The 14691-nt window shown below is 44.9% G+C and overlaps 1 long non-coding RNA gene across 1 annotated transcript in view; it reads left to right on the forward strand.

Moving 5' to 3' along the window:
* The window catches only part of LOC132809336 (uncharacterized), a 32759-nt gene extending 22395 nt beyond the window's left edge, over positions 1 to 10364 (forward strand). Inside the window, exon 3 of the long non-coding RNA XR_009642260.1 lies at positions 9705 to 10364. This is a non-coding gene — a long non-coding RNA (uncharacterized LOC132809336). The remainder of the gene's footprint in view (positions 1 to 9704) is intronic.
* Positions 10365 to 14691: the final 4327 nt, after the last annotated feature.

A 14691-nucleotide genomic window follows, 5' to 3' on the forward strand; every position in this document is an offset into this window, starting at 1 on the left:
GAGTATAGGAGTTAGGAGGTCATGTTGTAGCTGTATAGGGCATCGGTGAGGTCAACTTTAGAATACAGCATTCAGTTGTATTCTTCCTGATTTCAGAAAGACGTGACCAGGATAGGACTCAATCTCATTACGGCAAGTTCCTGGGAAGTGTTGACAAACAAGTAGAACTTAGATTAGATTAGATTAGACTTACAGTGTGGAAACAGGCCCTTCGGCCCAACAAGTCCACACCGACCCGCCGAAGCGCAACCCACCCATACCCCTTACCTAACACTACGGGGAATTTAGCATGGCCAATTCACCTGACCCGCACATCTTTGGACTGTGGGAGGAAACCGGAGCACCCGGAGGAAACCCACGCAGACACGGGGAGAACGTGCAAACTCCACACAGTCAGTCGCCTGAGGCGGGAATTGAACCCAGGTCCCTGGCGCTGTGAGGCAGCAGTGCTAACCACTGTGCCACCGTGCTGCCCAAACTTAGAGTGTGGATTGATAGTTCCTTGAAATTGGGGTTGAAGGTAGCTGGGTCAGTGAAGGTGGGGTTCGGTATGCCAGCTGTTATTGAGTAGTGCACTGAGTATAGCAGTTGGGAGATCATGTTTCTATTGTCCCGGCCAATTTTGGAATGCCATCAAATAAAGGAAAGCAGACTAACTGCCTTCTTCTCTAACCTATCTACCTGCGACTCTACTTTCAAGGAACTATTAACCAGCACTCCAAGGTCTCTTTGTTTAGCAACGTTCCCCAGGACCTTACCATTAAGTGTATCAGTCCTGCTAAAATTTGTTTTTCCAAAATGCAGCACCACACAATTATCTAAAGTAAACTCAATCTGCCACTCCTCATTCCATTCGCTCATCTGATCAAGCTCCCATTGTACACTGAGGTAATCTTTTTCACTGTCCACTGCACCTCCAGTTTTGGTGTCATGTGCAAACTTACTAACTATACCTCTTACGTTCACATCCAAATCATTGATATAAATGACGAAAAGGAGTCGATCCAGAACCAATCCTTGTGGCAATGCACTGGTCACAGGCCTCCCGTCTGAAAAGCAACAATCCGCTACCACCATCTGTCCTCTAACTTTGAGCCAATTGTGTGTTCAAATGGCTAGTTGTCATGTATTCTGAGATCTAACCTTGCTAACCAGTCTCCCATGAGGAACCTTGTTGCCCGCCTTACTGAAGTCCATGTAGATCATGTCCACCGCTCTGCCCTCATCTTTCCTCTCTGTTATTTCTTCAGAAAACTGAGTCTTCCACGCAAAAAGCGGTTATTAATATCCAGGACTTAACTCTACATTGGGTTCAGCGTCTCCCACCTATAGGTATTAATATCCTGGATAAAGTTCTCGTACACCAGCTTTGTGTTAGTGACTGTGTATTGAGTCTTGTTAATATCACCAACACAGTTAAGTTCCATTAGAAAGGCAGTCCCTATATCCCTAATCCCCTCCCATCTGCTCTGTCTCCTCCATCCCCACCGTAGACAGTAAGTGGGATGAGCTCATGGAGTTTCCATGTGAGTGAGATTGAGAACATCTTCCCTTCATTCCACTAGCCCACCAAGAAATGGTGGTAGTGTCGTTACATCTGGACCAGGAGGATCAGCTTCAGAGTTGAGTAACAGAATCTTTGAAAAGGCTGTTTAGAAAACCTGCCCAAGCCACCAGGCCATACTGTCTCCCAGCTGTCCCTGCCTGAGCCTCTAAACGGAACCTTCCTGTAGTTTTTCTCCTGTCAGACTCTCCCATTGCTCAGTTTGTCCAGGATCCCTTCCTGCTGCTGCACTGATCCTGTCCCTCACTGACCTGTCCATCCCCCAGTGTCCCCCTCATTCATTCATTGTTTACAATCCCATTGTCCCAGTCCTCCAGCCCCGCCCCCTCCACCCTATTGGGCAGCAGCTGCTGTCAATCGCCCAGGCTCCTGGGTGATTAAGGCAGAAATTGATAGATTCGTATTGTCTCGAGGAATTAAGGGCTAGGGGAGAACTCTGGTAAGTGGAGTTGAAATGCCCATCAGCCATGATTGAATGCCGGAGTGGACTCGATGGGCTGAACGGCCTTACTTCCACTCCTATGTCTTACGGTCTTATGATCTGGAGCATGTGGTGTAGGAGGGGAGACCAGTGCATGGGCGCAGTGCTAGGCAATTGTTAGCATATGTTCCGTACGGGTCAGTGCCAGGGAGGCTGTGGGTGTGTGGGGTTAATCCGTCATTGGCAGCTTCCTCCCTCTGAAAAGAGGACCAAGGGGATTGGCCCCTCCCCTGGTAACCTGACGAGTGGTCAAAGTATCAATGGGGAAGCATTTTGCAAAAAGTTATCAGAACTCTTGTGAAGATTCAGGAATGTTATGGAGAGGGACAGGGGTGGGCCTGTAATTCAATTTCTAATCTGTTTCATTTTAGTTCAACCAGATATGATTTGGCCAGTGTGTGCAGGATGGTTCTCATCAGAGTTCGGAGTGGCTAAATGAGTAAGAGGTTCCAGATTGGGGGGAAAAACATCAATGTGGGTCTGACCAGGAAGGAAACCCTGGGAGGTAGGGGGAGGATTCATCAACACCCGGGAGGCTCTGAGTCAGACTCATTGATTTGATTAGATTTCCTACAGTGTGGAAAAAGGCCCTTGTGCCCAACCAGTCCACACCAACCCCCCGCAGAGCAACCACCCAAACCCATTTCCCTCTGAGTAAAGCACCTAACACAATGGGTAATTTACCATGGCTAATTCACCTGACCTGCACTGCCAGTCTTTGGATTGTGGGAGGAAACTGGAGCACCCGGATGAAACCCACGCAGACACGGAGAGAATGAGCCTGAGGCTGGAATCGAATCTCAGACCCTAGTGCTGTGGGGCAGCAGTGCCATCATGCCGCCCCTTTTTTTGGTTCTTAGTCTGCAGACAGGAGCTAGGAAGCTGAATTCAAAGAGAGTGTTAGGACTGGGTGTGGAGGGAAGGAGTGAGGAGATTGGTTTGGATTTCAGTTCACCGAAGAGAGAAATTGAGAGACTGAGATTTAAAGCTTTGGGGGGACAAAGAAACTACAATTTAATACTATAATTATCTTGTGAATTTCCATCCTGTGTTAACGGTGGTGACCTGTTTTCTCTGTTGTAGGGTTCTGAAAGGGCGAATTTGGGAATTAGAAATTCAAATTGAACTTCCTGTTCGGTTTTGATAGTTACTTGATCCGTGCCGATCTGAATATCATTGGCCTTTTCATGTGGAAGGAGAGGTGTGTATTCTGTCCGTGGGCGAATATTTCAAATATCAGTGTGTCTGTTAAAAAAAAAGTACTGAGACACAGCCAAGTCCATGTTAGCGTGGTGACTGTGGAGAGAGATTTCATTTGCTTTTAAAAGTCTGAAAAAAAAAATGGCATATTTCCCAGGGACAATTAAGCTACAGATTTGTTTTGGATGAGGACAAGATTTAAATTAATCATGCAAACAAAAAGACACAAGGATACCTGCAGCATGAAAACGGGATTGTTGTAAATGAGTTAATTCTCGATCATGGTTTGTAATCCATTGGCGTTGTCAAGTCAGTTTCAATGCCGTGGGGAAACTCTGGAAATGTAATGAATGCAGTGTAGGTTTCAGTTATTAAACTGTAAAAGGTGCAGAAGAAATTTACAGGGGTCTCAGTTACAGGGAGAGGTTGGACAAGCGAAGTTGTTTTTAGTTTAGAGCAATGGAAACAGAGGGGGGGATGTTTTCTGGAAATGTATAAGATCATGAGAGGCATGGGTAAGGTGAATGCACTCAGTCTTTTTCCCAGGGAATCAAGGAGTGGAGGGCATCAGTTTAAGGTTAGAGGAGAAATTATGAAAGGGAACCTGAGGGGCAACTGTTTTACAGAGAGGATGGTATGTATATGGACTGAGCTGCCAGTGGAAGTGGTTGAGTGGGTACACTCACAACAGGTAAAAGACATTTGGACAAATACATGGATAGGAAAGGGTCAGAAGTAGATGGGCCAAGTGCAGGGAAATGGGGTTAGTGTGGATGGACATTCTGGTCGGCATGGGCCAGTTTGGGCCAAAGGGCCTGTCTCTGCTGCAGGACTCTGACTCCAATTATATTTACTATTTCTCCCACTATCTCTAGGAGCACCCTGGGATGTATTTCATCAGGGCAAAGAGACTTGTCTACCTTTAGCTCCATTAGCTTGCCCAGCTCTAATGCTTTTGTGATAATGGTTGTTTCTAGGTCCTCACCTTCCTCAGTCTCCTTATCAATTACTGGCATATTCTTCGTATCCTCCACTGTGAAGACTGACTGCTGTGTACTCATATTCCTAAACCCTGCTGGATAGCAATAACTACATTAGCAGAACTCTGAGAGGTCTTCTTTAAGTCTTTATTGATGAGATATGATAGTTACCTGGATAGTGTACATGCAGAACACCTCCAGACAACACCAGGTAACGCTCCACCTGTCTGATGTATGTCTCCCATTTCGTGGTTTTGAATGGACGCTGCCTCTCAGTATTATATCCATGTCAATGGCAATTAAAAAGTCTAGTTCAGCTCAGCACTTTGTGGTTAAACCACATACCCCTCCCCAAGCCCCTGTGGCTCAGTCCGGTATCTGACAGGCGCTTCATTTTCAGTGGGGCTGTCTGCCAGATTCTGTTGTGGAAGAACTGATGTTGGAGCGGGGTGGGAAACGTCAAAAACCACACATCACCAGGTTATAGTCCATCAGGTCTATTTGGAATTACAAGCTTTTGGAGTGTGCTGTGATTTTTAACTCGATCAGGATGATCTCTATGGTAACAGTTAAGTGCTTCAACAATTACAGAAGTCATATATTCCCCACACATATGTTCCCCTCTAGCAGTGTAAGCTTCTATTCTGGCCCTGGGGACAGCTACTCATCACTTTTCTGCCCCAATCCCATCTAGCTTTCTGTTGATCTTTAAAGGTTTTCTAATCTCCTAGTTTCTCCTTGGTCTTTGCCAATTTGTTTGCCTTCTATTTCAATTTGATAGACTCCTTTATTTCCTGAGCCACTCATGGCAGATTACTCCTTTTCCTACAGTCCTTCCTTTTCACTGATATATACTTTTGCTGAGCAGTTTGACAAGTTTTTTGATATTCCTCCACTGTCTGTCAAATCTCCCACCCTAAAGACTTTGCTTCCAGTTTACATTAGCCAACTCCTGCCTCATCCTATTGTAGTCTCCTTTATCTAAGCACAGGATCTTGGGATTGGATTTAATCTTCCCGCTTTCCAACTGTATTCTAAATTCAACCATAGTTATCACATTTCTTTTATCAGATTACAAGGTGAGACGATGTTACCTGGGTGTTTTGGTTTTCATTGTCAGAGACCTTGGCTTTGTAATAAAGTACAGGATGGATATTCACAGAGTATTCTGGACGGTGTGAATGTACAACACAGTCTAAAACCATAAATCACTGTCTCCCCTCAATTGACATGATTTGGAGATGCCAGTGTTGGACTGGGGTGTACAAAGTTAAAAATCACACAACACCAGGTTATACTCCTTCAGGTTTAATTGGAAGCACACTAGCTTTCGGAGCGTTGCTCCTTCATCATGATCCAATTAAACATGTTGGACTATAACCTGTTGTTGTATGATTTTTAACTCACCTCAGTTTAAAGTCATTATCTCCCACATGCTTCCTCACTATCTAAGTTTGGAATGCTAATCCGCCTGACTATCCTGCATTTTTCCGAAAATTTCCTTTGGTGAAGGTGAGTTTTGGATTTAGCTTTCCAGTTATTACCGTAAGAAGATGAGCACTGGGTACAGGAGAGGCAATGCAGCCCTTCGCACCAGCCCCACCATTTAATACGGTGATGATTGAGCTCACCTCGGTCTCAGCTGGGTTTTCCCACCTGCTCTGTCTCACCCTTCATCTCATTGCAAATACAACATCAGTATCTCTTCAGTAAATTTGCTCATTATCCTGGCATTGACTGCATTTTGAATAGGGAATTTCACAGATTCACAGCACTTTGAGATACGTATATTATTCTTGAGATTAGAATAGAATCCCTACAGTGCAGAAACAGGGTATTTGTCCGTGGAGTCCACACCAACCCTATAATGAGCATCCCATTCAGACTCACCCATTCCCTGTATTTCCTATGGTTAATGGCTTAACCTGCATTGGCATGGACACTCTGGGAATTTAGCATAGCCAATCCTCCTAACCTGCACATCTTTGGACTGTGGGATGAAAGTGGAGCACCCAGAGGAAACTCACAGACACGGGGAGTACATGTAAACTCCACACAGTCTCCTCCGTCTGGAATCAAATCCAGGTCCCTGACGCTGTGAGACAGCAGTGCTAACCATTGAGCCACCTCTGCTTAAAATCTGCTCCTCCTATTAACAACCCCACGCCCCAGTTGGCTGAATCTATATTCCTTACATCAGAAAATCAGGTTGTGGAAGCAGGTGTCTCAGTAAAACCCAGTGACAGTCCACATGTCCTGTGTGTCTGAATGGGGATCCTGTACACAACATACTCCAGTCCACACTTTTCATTCACTTTCCAGAGACAGGGCTCCAGTGGCTTCATGAGGCCTACAACTCCCACAATCCCTGAGGCAGGGACCACACGTGTGGGGAAACCCAGCACTGTACATGTACAGAATATGGGTGGGTTTTGGAGCATGTGCTTTGGGTAAGTATACTTTGCGGAAAGTATTTCACACTGTGATTGTCTGGAGGAGGAATGTATCTACTTATAGTATTGATGTGTTGGGGTGTCAAAGTGTCACCACACCCATGGAGGACCACTCTCCATCCCCAATTCATTGTAATGGTGGGAATCAACTAATGGGAAACAAAGAAGGATCTGACCCATTCTCCCAGACTGAAGGTTCCTCTTCTGTCCAGGATCTGCCACCTCCCTTTCTGTTCATTTTGTTTCATTCTGCTGTCACATTATTGACTTGTAGCAACTGAAGGGAAAAGCAGTGAACCCAGAAAGGGTTCTCAGTATTATATCCATGTCAATGGCAAATTAAAAAGTCTAGTTCAGCTCAGCACTTTGTGGTTAAACCACATACCCCTCCCCAAGCCCCTGTGGCTCAGTCCGGTATCTGACAGGCGCTTCAGTTTCAGTGGGGCTGTCTGCCAGATTCTGTTGTGGAAGAACTGATGTTGGAGCGGGGTGGGAAACGTCAAAAACCACACATCACCAGGTTATAGTCCATCAGGTCTATTTGGAATTACAAGCTTTTGGAGTGTGCTGTGATTTTTAACTCGATCAGGATGATCTCTATGGTAACAGTTAAGTGCTTCAACAATTACAGAAGTCATATATTCCCCACACATATGTTCCCCTCTAGCAGTGTAAGCTTCTATTCTGGCCCTGGGGACAGCTACTCATCACTTTTCTGCCCCAATCCCATCTAGCTTTCTGTTGATCTTTAAAGGTTTTCTAATCTCCTAGTTTCTCCTTGGTCTTTGCCAATTTGTTTGCCTTCTATTTCAATTTGATAGACTCCTTTATTTCCTGAGCCACTCATGGCAGATTACTCCTTTTCCTACAGTCCTTCCTTTTCACTGATATATACTTTTGCTGAGCAGTTTGACAAGTTTTTTGATATTCCTCCACTGTCTGTCAAATCTCCCACCCTAAAGACTTTGCTTCCAGTTTACATTAGCCAACTCCTGCCTCATCCTATTGTAGTCTCCTTTATCTAAGCACAGGATCTTGGGATTGGATTTAATCTTCCCGCTTTCCAACTGTATTCTAAATTCAACCATAGTTATCACATTTCTTTTATCAGATTACAAGGTGAGACGATGTTACCTGGGTGTTTTGGTTTTCATTGTCAGAGACCTTGGCTTTGTAATAAAGTACAGGATGGATATTCACAGAGTATTCTGGACGGTGTGAATGTACAACACAGTCTAAAACCATAAATCACTGTCTCCCCTCAATTGACATGATTTGGAGATGCCAGTGTTGGACTGGGGTGTACAAAGTTAAAAATCACACAACACCAGGTTATACTCCTTCAGGTTTAATTGGAAGCACACTAGCTTTCGGAGCGTTGCTCCTTCATCATGATCCAATTAAACATGTTGGACTATAACCTGTTGTTGTATGATTTTTAACTCACCTCAGTTTAAAGTCATTATCTCCCACATGCTTCCTCACTATCTAAGTTTGGAATGCTAATCCGCCTGACTATCCTGCATTTTTCCGAAAATTTCCTTTGGTGAAGGTGAGTTTTGGATTTAGCTTTCCAGTTATTACCGTAAGAAGATGAGCACTGGGTACAGGAGAGGCAATGCAGCCCTTCGCACCAGCCCCACCATTTAATACGGTGATGATTGAGCTCACCTCGGTCTCAGCTGGGTTTTCCCACCTGCTCTGTCTCACCCTTCATCTCATTGCAAATACAACATCAGTATCTCTTCAGTAAATTTGCTCATTATCCTGGCATTGACTGCATTTTGAATAGGGAATTTCACAGATTCACAGCACTTTGAGATACGTATATTATTCTTGAGATTAGAATAGAATCCCTACAGTGCAGAAACAGGGTATTTGTCCGTGGAGTCCACACCAACCCTATAATGAGCATCCCATTCAGACTCACCCATTCCCTGTATTTCCTATGGTTAATGGCTTAACCTGCATTGGCATGGACACTCTGGGAATTTAGCATAGCCAATCCTCCTAACCTGCACATCTTTGGACTGTGGGATGAAAGTGGAGCACCCAGAGGAAACTCACAGACACGGGGAGTACATGTAAACTCCACACAGTCTCCTCCGTCTGGAATCAAATCCAGGTCCCTGACGCTGTGAGACAGCAGTGCTAACCATTGAGCCACCTCTGCTTAAAATCTGCTCCTCCTATTAACAACCCCACGCCCCAGTTGGCTGAATCTATATTCCTTACATCAGAAAATCAGGTTGTGGAAGCAGGTGTCTCAGTAAAACCCAGTGACAGTCCACATGTCCTGTGTGTCTGAATGGGGATCCTGTACACAACATACTCCAGTCCACACTTTTCATTCACTTTCCAGAGACAGGGCTCCAGTGGCTTCATGAGGCCTACAACTCCCACAATCCCTGAGGCAGGGACCACACGTGTGGGGAAACCCAGCACTGTACATGTACAGAATATGGGTGGGTTTTGGAGCATGTGCTTTGGGTAAGTATACTTTGCGGAAAGTATTTCACACTGTGATTGTCTGGAGGAGGAATGTATCTACTTATAGTATTGATGTGTTGGGGTGTCAAAGTGTCACCACACCCATGGAGGACCACTCTCCATCCCCAATTCATTGTAATGGTGGGAATCAACTAATGGGAAACAAAGAAGGATCTGACCCATTCTCCCAGACTGAAGGTTCCTCTTCTGTCCAGGATCTGCCACCTCCCTTTCTGTTCATTTTGTTTCATTCTGCTGTCACATTATTGACTTGTAGCAACTGAAGGGAAAAGCAGTGAACCCAGAAAGGGTGCAGAGTCTAACCAGGGACAGGAAGTGGTGGCATGGATCTGTTTATCAGTAACTCCATGAGAATGGGGAGGGTGTACATTAGGGACAGCAGAGGCAGAATGGTGGGAGAGAGTAAGTGGGCTGGAGGGTTACAGCTTTGGGGGAAGAAAAGGGTAAAAAGATAATACGGAGAAACTAGAATTGTCTGCTCTGAATTTCTAATCTGCACATATTCCTTTATACAGGGTGCTAGATGGTGAAGATTTGCAGACTGAAATCTCAGAATCATGCGCAGATTGTGATTAAGTTACTCATTGTTTGAAGAGCCAAAGATAGAGAATCACTTGGCTAAAATCCTGCAACACTCTCCCACACAGCATTGTCGGTCTCTCTGCGCCAAATGGACTGTGAATGGTACAAGACAGCAGCTCACTACCATCTTCTCAAGGGTAACTAGAGATGGGGAATAAATGCTGGCTGAGCCAGTGATGCCCATATCCTGGAAATGGTTTCTATCTCTAGTTGCTGAACCCCAGTTGATGTTACTGCAGGATGATGAAGGATGCTGAGTGTATCCGCCAGGAGGCAGCACCATCACATTACCCCTGCCTACACCCACACAGTAACACAGCAACGTCACTGGTACAAAAGGCAGTGACAAAACTTAGATATAGTTCTTCGAGGTAAAGTCATGAAAGGGGATTGGAGCACAGCAGGAACAGGAGACTGAGCTGGATGGTCAGCTGTTTCCCATTGAATGGTGGGGCAGGATAGAAAGTCTGAATGCCCCCCTCCTGCTGCTATCTCCCAGGTATGTATATAGTCATGGAGCCCGGGTAGGAAGGAGTGGGCAGGGATTCTCCAGGAGATTGCAATTCCACATCAGGTTTCAGTGAGGGATGGTTTGATGGATTTTATTTAACATTTATCTTTAACACAAGGTTTGAGAATTTTGTTTTTAAAATGTTGTCAAAGTTTTTGCACAGCAAATAAAATTAAAGAAAATAAATTAAACTGTCTGAATATAACAGTTTTAAAACTTTCAACCTCTGTAAAACAAAATTTTGTCTATTCACTTTTCAGCTACTCAAGCTCCAGGGAAATATTCCCTCCCTGTATGAACCTTTGGTTTGATTTAACTGTTTTTCAGATCTCGTTCTGTGAGCTGTGATGCATTCTTTTTCCCCATTTCCCCGACCCAGAAATATTATCACAGCAACCTTCCCACCATCAAATTCATCATTACGCCATTTTGCTTTTGGTTAACATATAATCACCAGCAGTGCAAAAGTGAGGACCGCAGATGCTGGAAACCAGAGCCTGGATTAGAGTGGTGCTGGAAAAGGGCTTTTGCCACAATGTTGATTTTCTGGCTCCTGACCTGCTGTGCTTTTCCAGCACCACTCTAATCTCGACATATAATCACCAGCAGTAAACCATTTGTGTAACCAATTGAAAATTTCCAAACAAAGCCCATTACGGGCCAAGCAAACCTTTACAAGTGACCGAGTGAGAAGTGACTAAATCAAAGTAGAGTTGTGGGTAGGGGGCAGCAGTGGGGATAAAGCACTCTATCCCCTTCAGTGCCCACCTCTATCTAAAGGCATCAAGAGCATTGATACACACCACATACTCCTCCTCCAAGGACACCCTGCTGTGTCGCCTTTTTCCTCAATCATATAATAGAATCCTGACAGTGTGGAAGGAGAGCATTGGCTCGTCAAAACCCCACCAACTACCCGAAGAACCTACGACCCACTGCACTCCATCCCTGTAATACTGCATTTCCCAAGGCTGATCTACCTAGTCTGCACAATCCTGGATATTGTGGACAAGGTAGCACGACCGATCCACGTGACCTGCACATTTTTGGGCTGTGGGAAGAAACCAGAGCACCTGGAGGGAGACCCACACTATCATGGAGAGAATGGGGGAATTCCACATTGACCAAGGCTGGACTCCAACCTAGTATCTAGTGCTGTGAAGCAGCCGTGCTGTAATCACAATTTAAATCAAAACAGATGATCCCTGCTCATTGTCCCATTGCTGTTTGTAGAGAGATCCTGCCCAGAGAGACATCCTGAGGTTTAGAAAGTGGCAATGTAAGTTCAATCAACTCCAGCCCAGTTACTGTGGTTAACAACAACAACATCAATACTCCAACATTGTCATCATGTACAAGGTCCACTCCTGACTCTGATGGACAGTAACATCAAAATCAGAGTCCTGCAGGTGGATGACCACTCTCCTGTGAGCACTCACTGGTCTCTCAATTGTGTTGAAGACGCAGCAAATCCCTTGTCACACAGAGGGGTGAACAGCTCCTACCCAGTGTGAACCCGCTGGGGTCTCAGTGGGCAGGATGAATCACTGAATCCCTTCTCACACACTGAGTATCTGAATGGCCTCTCCCCTGTGTGAGCTGACTGGGGACTCCGAAGGTGCTGCATTTGAGTGAATCTCCCCCCACACTGGGAACAAGTGAATGACTGTTACCCAGAGTGAGCTCGCTGGTGTTTCAGCAGGTCAGAGGACTGAGTGAATGCTTTCCCACACACTGAGCAGGTGAATGGCCTCTCCCCAGTGGGAATGCACTGATGTCTCCGCTGGTGAGAGATGTGAATGAATCCTTTATCGCACATTGAGCAGGTGAAGGGTCTAAATCCAGTGTGCCATCTCTGGTGCCTCAGCAGATTGTAAGATCGAGTAAATCCCTTCCCATACGTGGGGCAGGTGAGCGGCCTCACCGCAGTGTGACTGTGTCGGTGAGTGTCCCACTGGGAGGGGTAAGTGAATTCCTTATTCTGATTGAGCCCGTCCTCCTGTTTCTCTCAGTTGTTATTGACAATCTCATTCCCCTCGCACCAGAACCTGTTCCAGAGAGGGTTCCAGATCCGGCAGAATGGTCAGCTGCAGCTGGTCACCTGACCGGTCACTGGTCCTGAAAGGTTCACTCTCCACAGATGCTGCTAGACCTACTGAATTTTTCCAGCAATTTCTGTTTTTATTTCTGATTTCCCAGCATTTGCAGATGTTTAGTTTTCCAATACTGATCTTGTCTGTTCCAGAGGAGTTTATTGATGAAATTAAAGGGTTTCAAAAATTGTACGTTAGGTCACACATCAGCTGTGATCATCATGAATGGCAGAGCAAAGTCGAGGGGCTAAATGGCCTCCTCCTGTTCCAATGAAAGTTATCCATCGTCAGCTTGTGGTAACATTTCCCCTCACTGCTCACTTCACCTCCATGTCTAACACACTGTTACTGACTCAACAAACCTCCTGTGTTTGAACTAAACCTGCTAATGTTCAGTGGCTCCCTCTCCTGCCTCCTGGGTTTAACTCTCACCGTGGAGTGCTGTCTCATATTACTTCAGGAATGCCGACAAGGATTAATCCTGGAGTCTGTATCCGCTGGGATCCACACTCACCGTTTATTTCCTTCTTCCTCTTTCATTCTGTCAATTGATCTCTCGGTTTCAATCCAATCTCCTGCCATGCTCTTCAACATGTCCATGTGGGTGGACTAGAGGCAGCTGGGATTTAATGAAGGGAAGTGGGGATTAGGCGGAAGCACGAGGAGAGGTGATAGCAAAGACAGTTCTCATTGTAACAGCAGAGTTTCTCCATGACCTAGTGAGTGGTGAGGCATCTGAGTTTGTGTGGGGAGACAGATTCAATCAGGGATTTGGTAAGACACTCAGACATTGACCTGTCCATCTGATTGTTAACTCAGACAGGTAGTAAGAAAGATGCACATTTAGATCGCACCTTTGATGATCTGGGGCAATGCAACATGCTTCCAACCCAATGATTTCAACCTCAAATCTCTGAAAACACAGACACAAAGCTTCCTACTTGTAACAGGTTTTCTCTGAGCCTCCTCTTTCCTTGAGAAAAGCGTTTTGAGCTGTTGAGCCTTTCCTGGTGATTATAACGGCTATGTTCCTGTAAGATTTGTGACTGAACCTTTTATTTTCCTCTTCCTTGTGAGTGATGAAAGTAGCAAAAACAGTTCCTGACCTGTGAGGGGTTTCGGTTGGAGTATTTATATTTGCAAATTCATTCCCACCCTCACATTCAGTGTGAAATTGATGTAAAACTGAAGGGAAGGAGTGAGTGAGCACCCACAGAACCATAAAGGAAGCATATGTATCTGAGTTGAATAACCTACTCTAAGATCAAACTAACCAACACGCCCTTCATTTACTATCATCCGTGTGTCTATCCAAGAGTCGCTCGAGTCGCTGATGGATCTGAATCTACTACCCACCACTGGCAGTGCATTCCATGCACCCACCACTATCTATAAAGATACTATCTCTGACATCATTGTTAAAAATGTGAATTTTGCTCATTTGAATGATCTGTGTAATCCCAGCCTTATAAATTGAGAAAAAACTAATTACTTTTCCCTGCAACAATTCCTGTTCATTTTTGCAGATAGCACAGTCAAGCAGCAAGATTAAATTTATCATTATTCTTAAGTATGCTAATAGAATTTTGAAAATCTATATGTTGCTAATATATAATAATTTTTCATTTCATTCCATAGAATATAGAACAGTACAGCACAGTACAGGCCCTTTGGCCACGATGTTGTTCCGACCTTTTATCCTACTCTAAGATCAAACTAACCAACACGCCCTTCATTTCCTATCATCCATGTGCCTATCCCAGAGTCGCTGATGGATCTGAATCTACTGTCACCACTGGCAGTGCATTCCACGCACCCACCACTATCTATAAAGAAACTATCTCTGACATCTCCCCACAACTTCCCCCATTCACCTTAAAATTATGCCACTTTGTGGGGAACACTCTTTCATTATCCATTCTATCTATGCCTCTCATCATCTTATAAAAATCTATCAAGCAAACTCTCACCCTCTTTCACTGCAATGACCAAAGCCCCAGCTCCCTCAACCTTTTTTCCATAAGACATGCCTTCTAGTTCAGGCAGCATCTTGGTAAATCTCATCTGCACCTTTTCTAAAGCTTCCTCATTCTATGTAAAATGAGGTGATCAGAACTGAACACAATATTTCAAGTGTAGTCTCACCAGGGATCCATAGAGCTGCAGCATAACCTCGTGTCTCTTAAACTCAATTTTCCTGCAAATGAAAGCCAACACAGCATATACCGTCTCAATAAACCTATTACCTTGGATGTCAGCCATGAGGGATGTATGGACGTGCACCCCACGATCCCTCTGTTCCTCCATATTGTCATG

Source organism: Hemiscyllium ocellatum, unplaced genomic scaffold, assembly GCF_020745735.1.
Source record: "Hemiscyllium ocellatum isolate sHemOce1 unplaced genomic scaffold, sHemOce1.pat.X.cur. scaffold_1074_pat_ctg1, whole genome shotgun sequence".
Taxonomy (NCBI): domain Eukaryota; kingdom Metazoa; phylum Chordata; class Chondrichthyes; order Orectolobiformes; family Hemiscylliidae; genus Hemiscyllium; species Hemiscyllium ocellatum.